Source organism: Pseudorasbora parva, chromosome 10 (assembly GCF_024679245.1).
Source record: "Pseudorasbora parva isolate DD20220531a chromosome 10, ASM2467924v1, whole genome shotgun sequence".
Taxonomy (NCBI): Eukaryota; Metazoa; Chordata; class Actinopteri; order Cypriniformes; family Gobionidae; genus Pseudorasbora; species Pseudorasbora parva.
Genome location: NC_090181.1, coordinates 26769664 through 26770262, shown reverse-complemented (window position 1 = coordinate 26770262; position 599 = coordinate 26769664).

Sequence of the window (599 nt, the reverse complement as noted above, 5' to 3'; positions counted from 1 at the left end):
GAAAGGCGGAGCTATGATGAACCGAGCCACGCCCCTCTGAAGCGTCATTGGTCACAGTGGTCGTACATGGGCGTGGTTTGTCGCGGAGAAGCAAGGGAAACCGAGTAAAATTTGTTAGATTGTCTGATTCAGAAAGATCTTACCGTATACGTCTATACATCTCCACATCATGCATGTATTGATATAGGCCTATTAGATAATCATATTATCCTCATTATTTTTTACAGATGAAAAGTGTGTTGTTTTTGAACACATTTTTAGTGAACATTAATTGGTACGATTCTTAAATAGGCCTGATTTTGTTTGAAAAAATGTTTCAAAAAATGTTTTGATGCTATATCATGTTTCCTGATTCTCTACACACGTCTAAGATGACAAACTGATCATTTGTAGATAAATAATCGAGGTTTATTTATGGTTTTCCTTTTTAAATCATGTCATGTATCACCTTTTAACCGAATAGTCTCGTTGTCTATAAATGTTATAAATAAAATGTCCCTTTATTTAATAAAAGACACTGTCTTGCAGGAAGTGACATCATTTTGGTGGGAAAACAACAATCAACAATTTCAGCGTCTGTAAGTATTAGAGATGGATGG